At 36.8% G+C, this 23,558-nt stretch overlaps 1 protein-coding gene across 1 annotated transcript in view; it reads right to left on the reverse strand.

The window, feature by feature from the left end:
- The window catches only part of iglon5 (IgLON family member 5), a 138,822-nt gene that overhangs the window by 82,023 nt on the left and 33,241 nt on the right, over positions 1 to 23,558 (reverse strand). The window lies entirely within an intron of this gene.

A 23,558-nucleotide genomic window follows, 5' to 3' on the forward strand; every position in this document is an offset into this window, starting at 1 on the left:
CACTGAAGAAAATTTGAAGCTGCAATTGAAAGTCTTGTTGTCGTGAATATTTTAGATTGTTCTTTTCCCGCTGTCTTTTAAGTCCATCATTGCGCTATCACACTAAATGTGGTACTCTGACATGCATGCGAATTGGCTAATTCACTGCCTCATCTTATTTCCCCCCAGACTCATTTGTGAGGCCTGGCGTCTACCGAACACAAGCTGGATGCACACCAGCAGGTTCACAGTCAATTAAACAAAACACAATGCTACGGTGATGAATAGAAAGCCAATGGATCTGACAATAATTGTGCCCTTGTAACATCGTGTGTGGAACTTTGCTTCTGAAACATTCTATGATGCCATTATTGCAACAAAGAAACAAGGAGAAATAGGAGATGAAATCCCGTGAAGCTGCTGGCATCAGCATACAACTTGTGTAACAGTAAGGTAGTTATGAAAGGCCTGTGAGCATGTGGGTGTTCTGCTTTTAGACAAGTGCAAACATTTTAGCCTAAAGAGGGAGACCTGCCAGAGTCCACTGCCAATATGAATGCACCATCAACACCCACACTGTTTTCAGTAACTCAAACCCACACCTCATACATATAAACAGTGCAAGCGCACACACCAAACAAGCTCTCCACATAGTACACGTTACATTTGCATGTCATTACATGCTCTCATGTGCATTTCCTCCTGTTTCCACATTGTGCAAATAAGTGAACTAGCAAAATCAGAGGGCAGACTAATTAAGCTGTTGCAACACAGTCATTGCTGTGCCCAACAGAAAGTAGTCTAAAGCTCTTCTGAGTAGACAATTTTACCACTGAGGACCATTGTATCACCCAAAGACACCACTAATGTTATATGAGAGTTTAATAGCTTATTTCCTAATAGAATATTTGACCCTAATGATTGCTATCTTCATATTTGACTTGTATGTGAGTGAGAAAGATTAAATAAAATTCCATTACCTTTTTAAGAAACTGCATGTGTAAGCATTTGTAATACACCAGCTTTATTACTTTATTAATCGCACAACTATGCAAGATTCTCAGTTGGAGACAGAGGAAGATTACAACTTCTATTAGCCATGAACACCAACAAGCACGTCATTCTTAATTCTGGAAAAAGAAAAAAAAAATGCACTTGCATATGAAAGACTTGTCAAAAAGCCTCACTAATTTTAACAAAATAAGTGTTCATATCAAAAATGTGTGTGCTGTCATTCCTTCATATTTTATTCTTATTGTTTACCATAATACATTCATGTTAATGTTCCTAATTGTGTGAAGAGACCTTATGAGTGGCGACCAATTGGGAATGGTTGTTACAGACACATATTCAGACACATTCATATGTCTGAATGTGCAAATTAACAACTATCAATATATAATTGTTTCCCATGGTCATCAACATTATTAAGTGTTTTACATGGGACCTCTCTTGAAAACATAGTTCATACTTAGCATGTTTGAACTTGATTTCGTCAGGTATAGAATTAAGTTATACGATTTGGAAGGTGCATCACTTGACACTTGAAATTTGTGGAAAAGTTATTTAAAATTTACATTTAATAATATGTCTAATGAAGCAAATATTTCCGTTTTCTAAAATCACCTGAGTTATTCAGATAATAGGTTCTATGGCAGTTACTACTGTAACTTTCATGTAAAGGTATTTTTGGGCTTCACTGTGTATTCTCATTTTCAAGTTTTCATCCACAATTCTGCTCCATCAAAAACCCACCAAAGGAAATAAAAAAAACATTTTGTGTAAATATTTGAAACCTCGGCTTCTATATCTCATGATAGGAATCATAAGAGATAAAATTTTAATAAAGTCCACTGTAGACTATCGCTTACATGTGCTGACAAATACTGCAGATAAAGATATAATACTCATGTCACTTGGAATACATCCAGTGTCAAAAAAGATAGCAACAATGTTTAATAATGAGTGTGACAATGATTACGAGCTTTCTGTGTGACCTCTGGTCCCGACCATCTGTAGGAATGAAGGTCACCACGACATGGTTACACAAAATATCTCGCTCTGTCACAGTGTCGAGCAGGCTGGTTTCCTGGTTTCTATTACAGATCACCTCCTTGCTGATTAATTAGAGTCATTCTGCTAATTGAAAGTCACCCTTTCACCTTGTGTTCAGCTATGAGGCTGAGGTCAGAGGGGAAGACAGCGACCATCACAGCATGAAATGTCAACACACTCTGATAAATCAACAAGTAGCCACCACGTTTTTCTTCTCCATCCTTTCCCAGTCCCTCACTAATGCCCTTATTTTGCTATTCCTGCTGTAAATGACAGCCAGCCCACACCGGTCGCCCTGGGAGCAACTGGCGTACCAAGCTAATTAACTAATTAGGCCCTCGTTTGAAAGGCCTAACCAGGAACACAGACACTCATTTGTGTGAATTTAGACTACATTTGAATAACTTAAATGCATGTGTTCATGTGCAGAGGTCAATAAATGGGAAATAAAACACCACAGTGTGCACAAGTTTCTGCCAACAGACGCCTCCTCTCACATGCATGAAGCGAGGAAGCAGAGAGGCTGCAATATGGTGATTAATTTATTCTAATGACACCACTGACATCAGCCAAGTGAAGAAGGGAATCAGATGTGTCTTAGCGCAGTCGGAAGAGTTAACGCTCTGACTCCTAAAAGCTTAGATTCATGTAAAACTGTAAACAGATATGAGCAGAATAGCTACCATTTCTCCCACCATCCGCTATCAATCTACATCAAGAGACATGACATCCATTGATCTTGCAGCTTGGTGCAGGCTTTGATGAAAATGCTCTATAAATTAAGTCTGTGTGATGAAAAACTGAATGCAAAATGTGCTCCCGCCTTGCTTATTGGACAGTTAATATGCAATGCATCAAATCACAGGGCTTCAGTCTACAGGTTCAAACAAATACAAGACATATAACATTGAGTACCCTTCTGCTGTTGCTGTCTAAAAATGCAAACACTGATTTATTTGTTGAAACAAAGTGAATTAAATCCTTACTTGGATAAATGATTTTATCCTACTAGGCAGTAAATATCTTTTTCACAATTAATTTTTTTGACGAAAAGTAGAAACTATTAGCATACTTTCTGAAAAATATACCAGGAGAACAATTTACAAAGCAGTGGAATTTCCTCTAGTTCTTGCAATTGTTTTGCACATGCTGACTTTATTTCTACAGAGCTGGATAATAGAATGCAATATTTATATGCAGCTCCAAACACACCCATTAAGTTCAGCAAATGCAATCAGTTTGTAGATATTCTGGCGTCAGGTGGAACTTCTCCTCACTTCAACAACAAACTTAGCAGGTGCAGAAGTGATGGAGACAGAAAAAAAATATTTCCTGCACGCAAACTTGTATCTCTCAGCAAAGTGTGACAGTATTAGGGAAGAATCCAGTTTGAAGGGCTTTTCAAAATCAATGAGATGTGAATGTTTTTATTAAACTGCTGCATAATGTAGAATATGATAGAATGATTAATGCCTTAAACTGATTTATTCAAAGGTAATATCCTCTTATTCTCACTTAATAAATGTTTTTATAGCAGGGTGCTAGATGTGGCCTCATTTACCTCCACCTCCTTAAGGAAATGCTATTAGCCTGGTGGAGCTTTTTCAGGAGAAAATGTTCCTTTGCATGTAGTGTGAGAATTAAAAATACACAACTCAATATTTCACTAATCGCTTTGCAAATTCTCCTGGAAGTAGATCAGCTATTTGACACCTTTTATGAGCAAGAAATTATTAACGTTCTATAATATGTGATGGTTTATAGACCAACATACGTCCAGTTCAACTGAGTGAATGAAAATATAGACAAAGTGAAAGGGGTTGCAGGGAGATTGCTGTGTTGAATGAAGTGTTAACGCAAAGAAAGTCAATCATATTCATATGAATGAAAACACCCTAAAACACTGCCTGGGATTTATTTAGAAATCATTTATTTCTAGAAACAGGCAAAAATTGGGATTCTTACTTTTCCCCAGAATATTGTGGAAACTTTTAAGTAAAAAAACTGATATTATTAATCATCACATAAGCTGAATGTATCATTACACCCATGGACAGACAAAATCATTTTGTCGCGATAGTGGATGATGTGTGAAGATTTTGCTTCCAGTTTGCATGAACTAAAGTATTTTTGGAACTTGTATCCACTGACTGGAATAATGTCACACCTGAGGGTCAGCAGGTAATGGCAGATGATGGGATCATGTGTCAATGGGCAAATCACACATGACAAGTTGAAATGTTTTATCTGGCAGTGAAGAAAGGATGTGTAGAATGCGGGGCTTTCATGTCTTCAAAAAAAAACAAAAAAAAACATAACATTTTTTTCCAAGAGGACGAGCAGTGAGCGTTGGCTTGCCCTGAAAATGACACCAGGCTCAGTGCCTTGACATGTGTGTTATTAAGTGCCGCTTTTAAATCCTCATGTGACAGAATCAACTCGTCAACAGCTATGACTGATCAAGTCTGTGGCTAATCCTTGATGACTGAGCCTCTGATATGCACAAAATGGTGGAAATTGGGATACACATATGTGTGCAAGTTTGTGCTTTTTATTTTTGCTCGCATAACAATGCAGATGGATGCAAAAAATTAAAACCTAGACAATTATATGGGACGCAGAAATATGAAAAGTTGAGGGCAAATGTAGGGATGTAAAATAATGCTGAATAGGAGAGAAAAGCCAGGAAATGTCATCTGATCTGAGCAAATTGCTTAAAAACCAAGGGAGTCGAAAATTGCATTTATAATCACACAGTCGAGCAAGAGACCAGAGAATGACCGATGTTGTTGATGGTTGCGATAACGACAGGGTGGTGCAGGATACAAAGGCCTGAGGGTTGACGTTTTTTGTCTCTCTTTATTTTCTGCTTGAAGTCAGCAGTTTTGTGTGAGGACTGAGGGTGAGACGATCGATGTGAATTTCTACAGCCAGAATACTCTCCTCCATCCCTGACAAGCGCTACATTGGTATGATAGCCCATTGGGATGGAGGATGGAGGCAGTAAAACAAGAAAATGTGTAGAAGTGTCCAGAAAATGCAACAGTATAAAGATCATTATCACATTTTACTGTCTAAAAAGGACAGATAAATCTGTTTTCTGCTTCTTGTCCTTTTTGCTGCTAAGTTTTCTCACCAGGGTGATTTATCTACACATTCACAGTCACTTTATCAATTTTCCATATTGATTATGTACTCCTATAAGCGAATGCACAGTCATATCTGCTCACACTGCCCTACTATAAATTAATTAGCTGCATAAATTAGTAAAGGACTACTCAACGCATAAATCAACCTAAATGAGCCCATGAAAGCTCACAAAAAACAAATACAGTTTAACTGCTGATAATAACTTACCTCCCTGCTACTGCTTGTAGGACGTTAATGCAAAATCACAACTCTGCCATTTGATGGACAGCAAGAGTGCCTTCATTTCCCAATCCATTTCTTACTTTCTTCTCATACAGTGCATTACACAGTCCAGTCAATACAAGAAACAGAAAGTTGTGAAAACAAAGGGCTACAAAGTGCCATTCAAGTCATCACTGTTGAGATACTGTTAGGCATCAACAGCAGAAAACATTCCTGTATTTTTTAATTAATTAAGAAATTAGCATCTAATTGAAATATTAATTTAATACTTGGTCACCCTCTCGATAAAAGCCCCCAAAAACAATCACATATGTACAGAAATGTAACTAACCTTACAGATTTCTAATTGGTTGACTGATTCTCTTAGATTTAAATATTCCAGCTCAACATTAAAATTTTGTTATCAGGCAACAAAAAACTGAGTAAACACAAAAGTTATTTGTAAATGACTACTGAATTTATAAACAACATAATTAGTCATGTTTTTTGTTGTTTTTTTTTGCGATCAACGTTATTAGCCACACACAAATCTGAAAACTGACCTGTGGATACCCTGTTTGAACTTATCTTTATTTAATATTAAATCATGTTTGAAATATGAATAAAAACAGAAGAAATATGGAAAGGATCAGACACTGTAAACATTTTTATCTACACACAGAGGTAACTTTCCATATGGGGCTCATTTTAGTACCCAAGCAGAACATGCTGCTCACTAGGGCAGAAGTGAAATAGTTCAACATCTATTCTTGTGTACCTAACGCTCACTCCTGCAAATGAGTTTTAAGCCACATGTAGGGAATTCCCAACATGAAGTAACCCTCGCACAAGAAAGTACAAAGCACAGTGGTGTGTTAGTCATACAAACAGTATGAGCATGACATTGACAATGTCCTTCAGGAGGGTCCCTAACCAGGCCAATTCAGGCAGCACTAACTCGTAAATGTGCACTGTATGAAAAATTTAAGTGGCTTAAATTGCATTAGATTATGGCAGCCATGAAGCGAGTAAGTGACAGAATAAAACAATAAGCCTCGATGTCAGTGTTCCCAGCAGGAAGGAAAAGCATGTGGCATTAGTTCCCAGGTCTGCTGCTGCCACACCACTGGTAGCCCCTTGGACATGCCCCGCTGCCAGGTGCAGGAGGATTTAATGCTTGTTACCTTGTTCTCTGTGTGAATATTGAGTGAAATTACAATCTAATGACTTAATATGTGTTCTAGCAACTTTGTGTTTTATTTATCTACTGTACCGCTGCAGTGATTCCTGTCATTGTGGTGATACGCTTCAAAGTGCTGTATAGCACTTATAGTTTCTTGCATCACAAGGTGGAACTGTGCTTTATGTGTAGTGAGTCAGAGGTTATTTTGTCCCATGCTGTGTCCTTTAATTCAAGCTGTAATTCACCAAGCCCTGCAGCAGAACTTATACCACATTTGCAGGTATTAAGGTAAGCTGCTTCGGCATTGACTCTGCCTCACTCTTTCCAGTTTCATTTAAGGTGTCCTTGTGTTGGATAAATAATTGGAAAGGCATCATTGCTGTGTTGAGGAAAGCAGCTTTACAGAAGATTAAATACATATATTTCATTAACAGATCTCACAACACAAATCCTGAACTTGAGCATTACATTTTGACAGGCTGTGCACATATTTTCCAAGTATCTCTCAGAAAGGGTTTACTGTGACAGCATTAAACGGTCTCACACTGAAAGGAATGACAGGAACAACCCACAAAATAGATGCTAGTGGATGAGTTAATTACAGTAAAAACATCTAATAATTGTCTCAGGCATGTAGCCTTTTATTTTTATACAATAGCTTAACATGTTGTAGCAGCAGCTCATTAATTCAACCTAAAGATTATTTCCTGATTAATTTATATTTCAGCCTTTTGGATAATTTAAACAGTAAATGAAAGTGCTGTGTTTTTACTATTATTATGCACAAACATAAGATGAAGATTGTTTTTAATTTGACCAACTGCATTAGAGTTGGTCAAATTATAATGAAGAGACAAAAGGAAAAGGGAATCATGGTTTGCTGATTGGACATAAGCTAACTCTTGACCCTTTTGGATTATGCTTTAATCCCAGATCTTCATGGAACATGGGTTTGAGTTGACCAACCATTATTAAGGTTCACCTCAGGAGGTAACCCACAACCACAGTGAGCTGTAAAGCAAAGATTCGCTTGGAAGATAAGTGTGACATGGTGAATTTAAACAAATCAAAGACAGTTGACCAAGTCTACCGGTGCTGAGAGAGCAATGACACTGAGTGGCCTGAAAAAAACACTTTTACTCAGAAGGAAATGACAACACATTGAGAATGCTGCAAAACAATGCAGATAGTTATTATCATTGTATGTTTTCAATTTTGTGAAAATTTGTCTTTTTACAGCGGTCTATTGATACACCTCTAAAAGCAATGCAGACAGTTTGAAAAATATTAAAAATAGTAACGAGATAGGTGGATCCCATAAGGAACTTCATTCAACACATTTAAATTAGAAGACAGTTGCAAAGGTTGCGGTGTGTAACTTTGAATACAAAAAAGTATTGTTAAAGTGAAATGAATATTATTTTCCAAATGAACTGAAAGTCAAACAGAGATTTTAGTGTTTTCCGTGGACAAAAACACATGAATCTAAACAACAAATAACTGGGAAGTATTCACTATGATTACTTTAACTAAATCTGTAAGGTTTCTTTTATACCTTCAAATATTAGTGTAGAAAACAAAATTGATAAATTATTAAGTGGAAGTAATTTCTGTGTCTCCCGTGACCTGAAGAGCTTTGCTATTCACTCTACTCAGTTCTTTAGGGCCTAAGATGAATGACCTCCTTGTCATTTACAGAGTCTTAGCACATATAAAAGGAAAATGACACTAATGACAGTATAGTAGCTGTTCAACAGATGTCTTTTCCCAGTCACATGCTCGTCACACACACACACATCTGCTTCTAATTTTCACCTGAAACCACATCTGTCACTCCCACGATTTACACTGGCATGCTTCACAAATTTGAATTAATAATGATCAGTTTGGAAAAGGAAATGAACATGGCTTTCTTTATTAGTTGATTCATTGAGACAAACACTTAGGATGCTAATTGTCCTGCTGGGAGTTATTAGAGTAGAAAATTAGGATTTGCTTTAAAAAAGCTAAAGAAAAAACGCCCCAGCAATTTTATATATGTATTGTAAATTGAAAGAAACTATGATATTAAGTGTGTCTTATGTCTGAGTATATACAGTACAGTAATGTGAATTCCTCTCACAGTATAGTGTACACGTAGGTGACCAACAAAGACAAAAGATGCATAGGCATGGATGAATAACTGGAACCAGTCAGGAACCAGTCAGTTTGTTGGAATCAATAAAAACAGCTTTTCACCTCTATTTGGCAAGCAAAGTTTTGTACTGTAATACTTTTTTTCTGCTCTCCTTAAAACTTTTTTATTTTTGCACAAAACTACACAAAAAGCAACTATTGGTAAAATTCTCTTAAAAGCCACTCCTTTATAAATAAGGAAGGACTTTTCTGCTTTTCTGAACCACATCTTCTATAGTCTTTTTAAGATTTTGTTTTCTTCTGGTTTTTATTAGTCCCCTAATTAATTTTTTTCTCCTCCTTATTTAACTAAAAATACACAGTAGTGTTGGAAAAACAAGTACATTCCTGCTACTTTCATTGAGACTTGGAAGATAAGTAGCAGCCAAGGCTTGCTAATCAATCTTATTATGAACTAGCCTATTCATTACCTTCAAATTTGACTTTAATCTCTCTTCATGTTTATATCTGGGCTTTCTCCCATTGAAGTAGATTTTTCTGTTAGAATTTTAACTGGAGGAATCAGAAAACAGAAGGACAAGTTGTGAACAATGACATTGATTTTCTGCGCTGTTTTAGAATTGTAATCTGCCTGTAGTTTTAGCAATGGCAGCAGAGGAAGATGACAAAGTCTTACAGTTTATGTTATAGCACAGGCAATTTCTAGTGAGCTTCATTGCATTCATGTGGCACATTAAATGCTTTGCAGGAAAACATTTGTGATTGGGTAAAATTTAATCGGAGTTCACTCCTCCTGCAAGCATTCGTTTTTCAATACCTGAGGGTCCAGACCTTCTGTATGACGTAAAGTGTAGAATAAGAAGCTGGTTTTTACCAGGCTAAGATAAGTATTGTTTTATTAATACACAAGCAGACTTCAAAATGAAGTTTGAAAAATAATGTGGTCTACAACTTACATTTCCCATAAATATCTGAGTCAGTGTTTTAAAATGTAATCAATCAATCAATCAATCAAATTTTATTTGTATAGCACATTTCAGCAGCAAGGCATTTCAAAGTGCTTTACATCACAACAATCACAAACACACAAACATGCAACATAGCATCAACAATCAAAACATTACATTAAGTCAAGTTCCATCATTAAATTTGTAATTGATTACGTTTCGCATACAGTTATAAACAAGTGGGGTTTTAGTCGAGATTTAAAGGAACTCAGTGTTTGAGCTGTTTTACAGTGTTTTGGAAATTTGTGGTGCATAGATGCTGAATGCTGCATCTCCACGTTTGTTCCTGGTTCTGGGGATCTTCACAAACTCTCTGCAACAGTCTTCTCCAAACAAATGTAAAATAATCGATGGTTCTACTGATTTCTCAATGCTAACTTTGGTGAAAAGCAAGTGCAGTATATTAGCATGAATGTCTATATAACACACATTATCACGTGTAGCTTACAAAAAGTCTAAGCTAATATTGGCACCAGAATCACAACAGTTATAAATGATTGATTACAAAAGCTCATATTTTTCATAAAACAGTAATCCTGTAGGATTAGACAGCACAAAAGCAATTCAAGCTACCACATTCCTATCAGAGTTTGTTTTACAACCTTTAAAGCAGGTTTGGTAACGTTTCAGTTGATCCCACATCAGTGTTGTCATCAGCTGAGCATAACTCTCAGCCCGCACCAAAATATGAGAAAAACTTGACAAATTTACATTCATGTCATGAGGAAAGTTGTGATCATTTGCAAAGCCATCAACTGGATGTCCTTTCTTATCTGAAGTCTCTGCTGCCCTGTCACTCATGCACACAGGGGATCTTAATGATGGCTCAACTATTTGCAGTTATTTCAGGAAATTCAATGACTTACTTGCCAGGGTCATGAGCAAAATGAACAAGACAAGCATCTTTGAAGATTATGATAATGCGGAAGGAGGGCAAATTGGAATTGTTTTAAAATTCACCCGCACGTTCCACATCTTATTATCCTGCCACTTGGCAGCCAACCATTTTCAAAGGCGTGATAAAAATACACATTAGATATATTTGCTGCGACTGCTGTGTGGCACAGAATTTTATAGCCTGTGCAGTCTGCCATTTCAAAATGAGAAAAATAAACTCTCTCCCTACAAAAACTAAAAGACATGGATCAGAAATCTGAAGATGGATGTCGGTCCGTCTGTAAAACAGTCATTAAGATTTACTCAGCACAGTAGATTAAATGTAGCTGTGCATCATATAATTTGCTGTGCTTGGTTTTTGAAGCTAAACGCTGCATATGCCTATACTGAGATGAAAATTGAAACCTTCCGTTCTGAGCGGGAGAGATGATCCAACTCTTAATTCGACACTGAACTGAAGACCAGATGGTGCAGACTAAAACAAGGTTTAGGAGGGAGGATGCTTTTTCAAGAGGAAGACACATGCAAATCAGGTCTTCATTGAAGCTGTTGACTCATGCAATTTCGCTGTGTTAACCAACAACAAATTGAAATGGGACACCAATAGCCCTCGTCACGCAAAACCCAGGATAAAACTAAACGTTTAGAGAAATGTGTTATTCCAGCTGACCCCAGAGCTGAAATGCTACATTAGCAAATTATGAAAGGTTTTGTAGGTGCTCTGCATGTAATGAAAGGGAAGAAAAGGACACGGCGACCTCACTAAACACACACACACCCGCACACGCATATTAAGAAAATGTCAGCCATGGGTTTTGATCTGTGTGGACTAAATAAGTACTGACTAAAACATATGCAATTACATTGGTGAGGGAGAAACATCTGAGACCGTGTGTCCACCCGTGTCACAGGCAGTGTGGCTCAACACAAAATTATTCATCTCACTCTGAACCTTCTGCTTCTTTGCTTCATACTTCTATCCAGTAAGAAGAACTGCATAAAATTTCTTGTCTGCATATCTCCAACATTGCTTGAGTTAGGAAGCAAGGAATTCCTCTTTAGTGAAAATTACTGTGAACTCAAAAGGTTAGTTAGTCAAAATTAGTCGAAGATTAGCTTATATTTATTCATAGTATATATCTCAGATTCATCATTTTATTTATTCCTAAACTGTTGACTGTTTCCAATAATAAGAATGAAAAATATATATATAAAAAATAAATAAATAAAAATACAATAACCTTTTTATTTTAAGGTCAAAACAACAGTGAACCTTCATTTTTCATGGGAATTACGTTCCAAAAAGAACTCATGATAGACAAAATCCATGAAGAAGCAACCTTTATTTTATTTACAGTTATTATACAATGAAATACTCCATAAATCTTTATAGAGTAAAAAAAACCCTTTGCTGTATAAAGTTTTTTTTTTTTTTTTCAAATTTCTAAACTGTAAAATAATAATTTTAATCATCAATATGAATGGCCAAAAGGCATCTTCCACTGCCTTTTGGGCCCGACCGCAAGTGCCTTTGTCAGTGCAGAACGTTTTGTCGACATTATGGGTTTTAGAGAAACTTGAAATTTCAAGAGAATTTGCAAACTTAAATTTGGCAAGCTGATTTACATACATGTGCATATTAAACTGCAATGTTATTGACACACAGGTAGAAAAGAAGCAGAGAGACTGTTTGGCAAATCATGATGCACAATACAATGCACTGTGGACAAAAAGAAAACCGCACAAAAAACCACAAAGTAGCGTGACCATGAATGGTGAGCCGCATTATAGTGAGGGTTCACTGTACTCCATTAAGTGAGGTTTCACAGAATGTTGTTGGCAGAAATGAGGAATATTTCATTTGCATTTCTGGAGAAGAGATTTCTTTACATTATGTTTTGACATCTTTATTACCTCATTTGTCTCTTGTTAATGGAAATTTCCTCATTTCACAATCACTGAAAGAAGCAAGCTATGCAAAATCATTGGTATCTGGTTAAAGCTTTTGTCTTTCTTGGAATAAATTGTTTTATTTCTAGGTAATTACTTCTGGAAATCCAAAGCTGCTACTTCCAAGGTTTGAGGTAATTTTGGCATCACTTGGATTTTTCTGACATTGAGAAGCCAGATTTTTTTCTGTTCTTTTTAGGGGTTCGAATATCACCACACAATGAGATTCTGGTCATGAATATTACAAACAGGATTGAAGGAAAATCCAGTTTTATTTTGTTGATTTTTTTTTTCCCAATAACAAAAATTAGACTATCTAACATTTGTTAGCATAACCGCAAAGTCCTCTCCATGGGGGTTTGAAGTAAGATTTCCATATATTTATGTTGAACACATTTATTATGAAAATATTAATATAAACATATAACCTTTTACTTTTTTAGGGGATCCAAGCATAACCTATAGTGTCAGAGCCCCTATTAGCGAGTTCACAATGAATATTCTAAAGAGTTTCTCAGATCTTATGCTACAACATTAAGACAAGGCAAGTTGACCCACTAAAGACTTACACCCAACTCTGTCTTATATTTCTGATTTTTGGACATCTGGAGTGTGGAAGTGGATAAAGAAGTTTGCAAGGACACAGCAGACTGCAGGGAAGATGGGTGCAGTATATGATACAAGGGGGTGTGAGGAAACCAGGTGCTGTGAAGTGTGAAGCTCGGCCCTCCCAGCTGATGATCAAAAACAAGCATAACTACCACTGATGACTGTGGCTGCTGGCCAGAAAAATGCACAACATAGAAGCAACATTATCAGCTGTATCAAGGGATGGCAGTGCCAGCCAAAAAATACAATTTCTGGCACCAAGGAACATTCACACGGACACAAAAACCACACAATGCATCATCAGTTATTCATATAATTCTTTGTCTTCGTTCACTTAGCCTGTATTCCCACAAATCTTCAGTAATGACTTTGCTTTGGTTTGACATTTTAAAGAGGTTTTGCCATCTGGGGATTGCTCAGAGTCTGATATTAAGAGAATATGTCCCATCAGTCAGCTAACAAGAGATACTATTAATGAAGTCTTGTGGGATCCTCCACCAGGACTCCTGATGCAGGCCCACAGGGGCCCACTGAGTCTTCCTGCACTAGTACAAAGCTCCCTGATATTTGCTACCTACCATTAACTCCTCTTTTACAGAATGAAACTCTTCATTAAAGATATCAGAACATGATTATACATCATGTCAAATTATCAGAGCTCTGGTCCTCTCCAGACCTGTTTCCCAGTTGGCAGATACAAAGAGAGCTTTGGCAGGGGAATTTTATTGAACAAGAAAAGGGAAAAAAAAATGATTGGCTGAATGTGTGAGTGCTGTCATAGGGTCCCAGAGCTCTACTGTGAAAAAGTGACCACATAAGAAAACACCATTCATTAAATTGATGACTTAGGCACGGTCTTTCCTCTGAACCACCCTTTTATCACTTTAACATTTTATCACTTTAGTCCATAACCACAGCTGTAACACTAAATCACTGTAAATCCTACCTCAGCCACAGTAGCAAAGTCCCATGATAGCCTTTATCACAAAATGATGAACACACACATTTAACTTACTGATGTTGAATTGAATTTTTTAAGGTTTATATCTTTAGAAACAGATGGAAACTCATCTTGTCACTGTTGTCTAACACCCTTGAGAGTTGTTCATTTTGATGTTTCATTCCATACTTGAGCTTCTTCATGTGTTGTTTCTGGTACTGTTTTAAATTGTATTTCCAGTTTTTATATTGTAATTTTCCTGTTTATGTTCACTTTATTCAATTTACAAAATTTTGTCATGCCTGTTACTGATCCACTGTCTTTTTGCAGTGTATTTCTTGTTGGTGTTTTTTACATGGCTTAGTTAGCTACTGTTGTACTGGTATTCTCATTTCATTTTTGCCATTTCTCCACTCAGTTTTTTCAGTTTATGTTCCCCCACATCTGTTCCACATTTGGTTAATCAGTCTCTTCCCATTTTAGTAACTTTCATGTCATTTTAAAGTCTACTTTACAATTCCAACATTTAATAATGTTGGAATTATTAAAATCCATGAGTTAATGACACAATAAGCACATTGTTCTCAAGTGACCATGATGTTATCAACATCTGAAAAAGCCAGTTGTCCTGGGTCAATTTACCCCTTTGATAATTTTCACCCCCCTTTATAATCACATGCTACCAATTTGTTACAACTTACTTCCATTTTGTACCAGCAAAGACATCCTACCAGTTGATATGGCCAGGTAGTTACCCTTTTCATAAATTATGAAATTCTAAAGAAGTCTCATGCTTCATCCTGTTTCTGTTCATTATGGCTTCAATTTTTGTTTGGACCCGTGGATTTGTAAGAGATGTAGCAATAATACATGTCTTTGGATATTACAAGTTCATGGAATCATGGAAGACAATGTTAAGTGCACTATGATCGCTGCAGAAGACAACAACAAATCTTTTCTGGACTACATGGTGCCAATTGAGAGAGATGGGAGCCTTCCAAGTATCTAGTAGTAGATATTCTTAATCTCAAAGATCTTTTCCTGGTTAAATAAAGGTTTATTTAAATTATGGAAGTCTACTGAAAGCTTTGAACTCTACCAAAGACCAACACTTGTTTATGTATCTGAATCCTGGTTGAAACAACTTAAATTGAGAGTTATCACAGTTCTACAGAATTAGGGCAAATAGGTCCCAACACACTAAAGGGCATTTAGCATAAACACAAACATAAGGAGGCTTATCCTACAGTATCAAGAAAAAAAAAAAAAAATCAGGAAAATACTTCATGAGGTAGAATTCTGTTGCTTGAACAGATTGAAATACCATGCATTTTTGCTTCAGTAAAGCACATAATTAAATTAATCACTTTCACAAAAAAGTATGTTTTAATAATTCTAGGCTGAGCAGTACACAGAGAGCCATTTCGAGTAGGAGGCTCAAAGCTGAACTGTCGTAATCTCTCATCATCAAGTCTAATCAGAGAGGGAGAGGCTACAGCGATGCACTCAATGAAAATGCATGTCCTTCAAACTTTCTTTTGTCAATGCTCATATTGGAAGGGCAATAGTAAAACTCTGTGTATCATGCAGCCCTAGTATTTATGGTACTTTAGGATTAAAATAATTTAGTTTTAATTAAAATTGTTAAATTTTAAACATAAAAATTAAAGCGTCTATGACAAAATAAGACTCAAATCAGACTACAAAGTAGTTTTCGGATTAAAGCTCACTCCGAGATCAGAAAAAAAATGAAGGAAAACAACAATCTATCAAAAGTACCCAACTAAAATGATGTATAAAATTAAATGCATTTAAGTACTTGGGTGCAAAATTGTTTACTGGTGCAAAATGGATGTAGAAAGAAATGATATGGTAGCATATTTGTATGCAATGGGAGTAGGCATAGATAATAATGTTTTTTATTTTTACACCATAGTAGTCTCTGCAAACAAAACCACCTTCCAAAATAAGGTCAAGGAGATACCCTTTTCAGCACCGTATTTAATTTGGAAAAGCATTCCAAAACAGGAACGTATCATATTGAACAGATTCACAAAGATCAGTATCAACAGTTCTCATAGAGCACAGAACTATGCCAAGATCAGTTTCACAAAATCTTACTTGGTAGTTTAGCTTATTATTTATGTTAGACATCAGAAAAAGGGAAAAACACCTTGAAAATACTGCATTGAGGCTAAGAGCTCAGGTTGTGTAATGGATACTGATAATAGTGCAGATGAAATATTTGAAGACAAAATGGAACACCTATCGTAGGTATCATATGGAGAAACCCAGATCTATTTCAGGCTGAAACAACATAAATATATAGAAATCAGCAAGTATTTGTAACTTCATACCATCCTGACAGTAATTGCTGAGACTTGAGAAAAGCAGCTATGCATTCATTGTGGTAAATGGTAGTGTACAAACAAAGTACTTTGATCATTAAATTCCATTAGTAGAATCAGCAGTTTGTGCAGCTTCCATTAAACGTGAAGGCTTATTGACAGTAATGCTACAAAGCCTCTCCTGTGTGATCATAAAGTACCACAGCAAAGTCAAAGGGCTTTCCATTCTACCAGTGGTATTCCCAATGATGCACTATAGCATTAATATAAATAAGAATACCAACTTGTGCTGGTTGGAGTGTTCACAAAAGACTATGTGGCGCTTCTAAAGAAGAAGCTGGCATTCCCAGAGACTCACTTTACAAATGATAGGAACTCCAGCATCAACTACACACATACACAGTATATGCACATACAAACACACACAGCATAGGGGCATCCATCTGCTGCTGGAAAATCATTGTATTTCTTTGAAGGTAACATGCTGTCTTTTTACTTTAGATCTACTTAATTTAGGTAGAGCTAATGAACTTCCTGGATCAAAAGACTATACCTTTGTTGCTCCACAAACCTTTTGTTCGGTGAGCTTGTGGCCTAATACTACGAGCTGAATGTCATGCTCTCCTTGGGACGATCAATCCAGGCGATCAGATATCAGACACCTGGGGGAAGGCTCTAACCACAGATCACTTGCTGGCAAACTCTCTCTGGCTGGCACAAAAATACAATTGAGACACATTGTTGATTATATTCCCTGCACACATGCATTTGTAAAGCATTCATAGAACTATGAGTTAAATTGTGGCAGGGGCCAAGGACGTGAGCTTGTCAGCAGAGAATTGTGCTGAGGCAAAAGGTTTATTCTCCTAAAGCATTCTATCTGTCTTCTCTTTCAGCCATTATATTATCTGCATGTCAGCTTGATGAGATGTCTCTCAAACCAATACGACCCTCTGTTCAATGCAACTGCTGCACTTGTCACATCCTCAGTGACTGAAAATTGCATACCTTGCTCAAGGTCACAGACACTGGTTTTCACTCAGGGGTACAAGGAGCCAGACGTGCAACTCCCTCTCTTCACACGTCTGTGTCTCTGCTTGATTTCTAATTGCCTCTGTGAGAGGCTCTGGCCTGTGGGGGGACAGTAGAACAGCTAAGAACCATTTTGTATTCCCCTGTAAAAGTCATTCACCACACAATCAGTAGTGGTAAACATGCAGTTTATCCTCTGTGGGAGTGTTGATGGCAATCATATTATTAGTGGTTCATCTGTCTCTATCCAAGAGGGATACCAGTTATTCCATTATAAATATAAGAAAAAATGTACAAAGGTTTACAAAGATGGGACGAATGATAGCATATATTCAGCTTTAAATACTTAGGCTGATGGACTGTCTTCAATTGTGTTGCAGAATTGTCATTAACAACTCCAATGCCATCCTCTTATTCATTTTTGACATCCAGCCAAATGATGTATGTGAGGTCTACAAGGATTTTAATCAGACGGGATGATTCTGAAGCAGACATGACAAAACGGGATTCTTCTTTGTACCAGCTAATTTTTTTCAGTTTACATTTATTTAAAGTCTCAAAGAGATTTAACAAGGTGTGCTGTTGAGTCTCACACCATGCAGGGGTTAAGCACAACCCACATATGGAGGCCTTAGTCCTCGATGCGGCTGTCATAGGTTTTACTCCTGGCCTGGTGACGTTTGCCCCATGTCCTTTCCTTCTGTCATTACCCACTTTTGTGTCAATTAACTATCAAATAAAGTCTACGAGAGCCAATAAAATCTTAAAAAAAAAAAAAAAAAAAAGATTTAACAGGGAGACACAGGGTCTCGAATCAAGGCTGCACACTTTGCAACTTTTTTTGTAAAACATTCTGTAAACTATAAAATATTTTTCTCTATTATAAATTACTTTGTGTTGGTATCCACACAAACTCTCAAAATACTATTTTGAGACTCGTAAGTTCTTTTGCAAGACAATTTTTCAGTCTGAAATGAAAGGACCCACAAGGGATCCCCTCTTTTTATCCAAAGTTGTCCTGCAACATACCTGTAAAGGCGATGAACTTTTGGATTTAATTGCAGAAACCAGTATGCATCCTAAATATAAATGTGGCCATTTGCTTGCCAGTGATGAGTTTTACAACATGCAGTAGATTTCCTTTCCCAGACACATCATTATGTCCCTTAAAATATTTAATATATAGGTCCATCATTTAAGCTTTGACACCATCTTCTCTCACCAATCTGCTTTTCCCTCTTAACTCCAATTTGTGCTTTCACCCAGTTTCTTTGACACTTCTATTATTTCTCATCTCAATTCAAACAAAAAAACCCATTTAAATTTTTTCCATCCGACTCCGACAATGTTTTATATTTTTGCCTCCTTATTTCTTGTAATTTAGTCTCCAACAATGTACAGTTGTTCGGACCAAATTGCATCCATTTTAGCACATCTGAAACTCCTCCTAATTCCAATGAAGGCTTCGAAGATTTCCAGTCTCTACGGCTCTGCAGAGCAATTCTATCAAATAAATTGTGTTAAGGGTCATTAATGATTTTGATAGAATTTGAAAAATTACTAGCAGTGCTTGATGATGCATTCCCTTTTGCGAGACTAATTCTTATTATATCCAAGAGTGAATTGCGATTGTTGCTATCCTAAGACTTTCACTCCAAGTTACCATGTATGTCTATTTTTTGGGCAGTAAACCTCCTAAAATAGGTAATAGCACTAATCTACTTGTGTTTTCCAGATAATTTGGTATTCAAGGAAACACTAGTGGATAAGAGGCACTGCAGTGATGTGCCTTGCTAAATCAATCCCAATGTGAGAGTGTCCGTTTACTCCCCAGTCATTGCACTGCCAACATATTGAGCCAGCATCTTAGTAGCTAGTGGATTAATTGAATGAAAACACATCACAGGGATACCACTGCGTGCTCATTTCCAGTGTAGAATGACACTACTTTGAAATGTAAATGTGAAAAAAAGAATGGACAGGACTACAGCTTTCAAAGCCTTCATATGTCCTTGTATGAAACAAAACAAAATCAAATCTTAGGGCACACTAAAAGTTTAACAGGTTCAATTCATATCCATGATGTAGAGATATCAGTCCAATTCATCCAAGTGCATTTAAATGATATCGGTTTGTTTACATACATTCCTAAATAATGTTAATTATGACTTTAAAACCAGTTAGTTAATTGTAAAATGTAATTTGGTAAAACGTTTAGGAAGGTTTTTACCCTTTCTGACACTTCTTCTTCAGCATGTCATGACAGCGATGCTTTTCATGTCATCTATTGATGTTGTTTAAAAGCTCAGGAGACATGCAGCTTCACCAGTTGTTTGCTAATTGTTGCTGCCGCTAGTCTAACACAGTTGCATGTATTTGTGTGATACTGGAGTTTCAAATGTGTCAAAGTAAACTTTGAGTATGTGTTTGATGAGGGAATGACATTATAACATAATATAAAGCAAAAAAAAAACAACTATTTTTTCATATCCCTCCTTTAAAGAAAAGTTGATCAGAAAATATATACTTTTTAATCTTTTGTTTAAGTACAACAATGTTAAATGTGTTTACCTGTTAAGTTATTTTTTTAGAGATAAAGTAGACACTAATATGTGAACATTGCTTTTCAAATAACAATTTTAATGGACTGTCCTACCTTTTTACATGGCTGTATGTGAAAGCCTGGGTTCCTGCAGACAGGCAAAAATAAGCCACTATGTGCCCATAAGAATTTTCTCTGTTTTGATCTTTTCCCTCTTTAGATGTTTTGTGACGGGAAAAAGATAAAGTGATAACTGCCAGCAAATATACTGACAAAGTAAGGCCAGTGATTAGAATCTGAAAGTAAAACTCTACCATTCTAGGTGGGGCTAAAAAGTAACCCTGCCAGTGCTTTGTTACTTTGTAACATTAAATTACTTGATTACTTGAATTACTCTCTATCACTTGAAAGACTGCTCATTTAGATATTTATTCATACACAAAACATGGTCATTGAGCAGTTGCGTATGGATTCTGATTAGATTTTCAAAGTGGATTTGCATTTGCATGCACCTGCTCTACCTGCTGCAAAATTTATTTTATCATCTATAATTTGAACCTAATAACAGGAATTACAGATGTAATATCTCACTGACAGCCCAGTATTAAGGATCTTGATGGCAAACATAAATACGTGGCTACCCTGTAGAGCAAATTTGTGTACAGGTCTTTGTTGCTTAAAGACATCTCTTACACCAAGGTATTAAATGTGTTGTTGTCCTTTTGAGTTTGTTTTAAAAAAAAGTCTCATTCTCAGGATAAACAGCTGTTATCTTTACATCTCAAGGTTATACATATGCAGAAATACGTATAGCCCTCTCTTCCAACTGAGGAGTAAAAATCCATTTCATACCTAATGGATTTCACTATCTAATTTTACACTATCGGTGTAAAATTATACAGTATAGGGAGCAAAAAGAAAGAGGTGGGGTACCCTGTGGTAAAGATGTCCCCTGGACAGATCACCACTCCCATTCATTTACACCTAAGTGGTCAATTAAACTGACATGTTTCAGAATATATGCACAAGGAGAGAACATGCAAACTCCATGCAGAAAGTCTCTAGGTCAGGATTTAAACTCATGACTTTCTTGTTGCATGGTAAAAGTGCTAAAGACAATGTCAGAAAGCACAAATGCTCAAATCAATAACTAAAACCCTAATGCTTATCTTCTTTGAAAAATCTTAAATAGAATAGATAATCTAGCTGAATTTAATTCAATAGCATCTTTGCTTATTTAACTATTCCACTGAAGTTAGTTAAATAACTGTCACATTTTGTTGCATTCATCTGTAACAAAATGAGTGCAGGTATTTGTGCAGTCCTTGGAAGATGCACATTTGCTTTCAGATGTTTTCCCACTGAAAGAACACAGGAGTTCAATCCAAAGAGTTGAAGCTATCTGCAATCTAACTCCACCTACAGACAGGCACACATACATACCCAACAAAATGCATCACAATAAGGTAAGGAGAGTGAACCTGCTTGCGATTAAATTCATCTTTAAAGGAATAGAAAGAAAATTAAACCTACAAAACTTCTTTACAAGACCATGTCGCCTCACCATCTGGCTCAAGTGTTTCAATCTTTGTTACACCTTTATGCTCCCGCCTGAACACAAGCGAGTGGTAGTGGTATTGATCCAGCCGTATACTCGTTTTATTATCTCCTCTCCCGTCCAAAGGCAGCTTTCCGCTTTGATAGCTCCACTGTTGTAGAAAAGCATAAATTCTCAAGCTCATTTGCTGTGAGGGGGAGGATAAATGGATGTGAAATCAAGCCATGAAAAGCCAACATGGCATGGTGGGGAATTTTATCCTGAGCTCATTAGAGAAACATGTTCCTCTCCTTGCTTGCAATAGTGCACAGTATACTGAGAAATTTTTTTAAGCTGTCTGGTTCTCAAGTTTTAATGAATTCATTTGATTGGAAATGCTAATTTAAGCTTTTGTTCTGTAGATACAATTTTTGGCATGCAGTCCGTGGGAGAAATCCAGCCTGGTCTCAGTTTGACGTGAGGAAGATTGTCCTAAAGTCTCTCCATGTTTTATGACAATAGGCCAGCTGTATGTCAGGAAGACCGGAGTAAATAGGGCTGTTTGTAGTCACAGATCTGCCCTGATCAAAGGCCTCTCTCTCAGCTTGCTGTCAGTTCCTAACTTCTCTGCTGTTGCTTCTCTGCCCAGTCTTTCGCTGGCAGAATGACTGGCAGAGTCACTACACTAATGTGAATAGAGGGTGGCCTTAAAAGAAAAGTAGAAAGACACTGACAGCAACATGCTGCTACATGAAATCACTTTGTGAGGAAGCCTGATGGTGCAGCAAGTTAGAATTCTCAGTTCCTGCACGATTCTTTTGCTTTTATAAAAAAAATAGCTGCAAAGTTTAAAAGTGATCCAGCAGACAAACAACACCTGTGGTTTTCTTCCCATACCTCCACCTCTTTTCCCTCCTTACAGCACAAAAAGCACACTCCAAAGTGCATTGCTCATCTCTGGAGACTGCTACAACATGCACATTTTGCATTGCAAGAATGCATGCTACAGTTGACATTTAAATCTGTGGTTAGAAGCTTGGGTTTGGACTGATATTTTTAGAGAAACACATACTTAATAGAATAAGCCTTCGTTTTTAGTTTTAGTATTCCCTTCCCCACATATATATCACCAGCTCTTCGATTAGAGAATTCACACCATGTTTTTGCTACAGTTACTGTTAGCTGTGTGTATCTTCCCCTCTCCTACACGGTGGGATCACAGAGAGCTGATGTGTGACTGTTCATGATTGAGTCGCCCTGAGCTAACAGCTGTTATCATTTCTGTAAACCTTACACCAATAACCCCCACAACAGGTGAAAAAAGATTATCAAATGTATGAATAATCTGATCCCCAAAACAGGCACAGTGTGAAATTCCAAGTGAGAGTGGGCTTCAGCAGCTAAGGATCAAAATTTCAAAATCTGCTGTGTTGTCATTGGATTTCCATATTCAAACTTTTGTGACGTAATACTCCAGAAGCCGATAATCAATTTGCAAGCATCACATCAAATCTTTACATATTTTAGCAAGGTGACCTTTATTTTGGCCAGGATGGTCAAGTATGAGAAACACAGTCTGCATTTGTTTATAATCATGCAAATGCATTTTTTATCATTTAACTAGGTCTTGACTGCACAGAGAACTTGTTAGCACTGTTGCACTGTTCTTAGTTTTAATCTTTGTGTGGGGTCCTTCCCTCACTTGCATCTTGTTACCAATGAACTCTAATCAATATTTTAGGAAATTATGAGAGAAATTTGTAGATTGTGAGGAAACATCTTATTGCTAATGTGATACTCAACACAGGATGATCAAGAAAGCAGTAAGAAAAAAGCTAGTTGGTGTGCTCGATAACTTCATTAATGACTTCGTACTAGACAGATTTTCTGTTACTTCAGGACCTTTTTGAAGGTTCTGAGGTCTACAGTAGGGTTCTCATCTGGGTTAAATGGGTCCTAATGTGGAAATAAAGTTTTTCTTGTTGCATGCCA

Source organism: Poeciliopsis prolifica, unplaced genomic scaffold (genome assembly GCF_027474105.1).
Source record: "Poeciliopsis prolifica strain line A6 unplaced genomic scaffold, Auburn_PproV2 SCAFFOLD025, whole genome shotgun sequence".
Classification (NCBI taxonomy): Eukaryota; Metazoa; Chordata; class Actinopteri; order Cyprinodontiformes; family Poeciliidae; genus Poeciliopsis; species Poeciliopsis prolifica.